Raw genomic sequence first — 280 nt, 5'->3', positions numbered from 1 at the left:
TGCAGGCCGTGGGAGGGGTCCTTGTTTTTTTCTTCCTTGACTGGAGCAGTGCCAGCTAGCACTCGCTGAACTCCGGTGAACTGGGCATTGGCATCTTCACGTAAATGAAGAAAGGCAGCCTTAAATGCTTAAGTCGGCAGCTGGTCGACGACGCTGCGGGACCGCCCTCCCCTCTGCCCGCCTGTGGCGCCGGTGATTTGGGGCACTCCTGGGTGCACCCAGGGGCGGGACCTACGGCCGAAGTCGGGCATTGAGTGGGCAGCACTCCTAAGGCTGATCC

This window comes from Sciurus carolinensis, chromosome 16, assembly GCF_902686445.1.
Source record: "Sciurus carolinensis chromosome 16, mSciCar1.2, whole genome shotgun sequence".
NCBI classification, from domain to species: domain Eukaryota; kingdom Metazoa; phylum Chordata; class Mammalia; order Rodentia; family Sciuridae; genus Sciurus; species Sciurus carolinensis.
The sequence above is the reverse complement of the archived record's forward strand: the minus strand, read 5'-3'. Positions refer to the sequence as shown.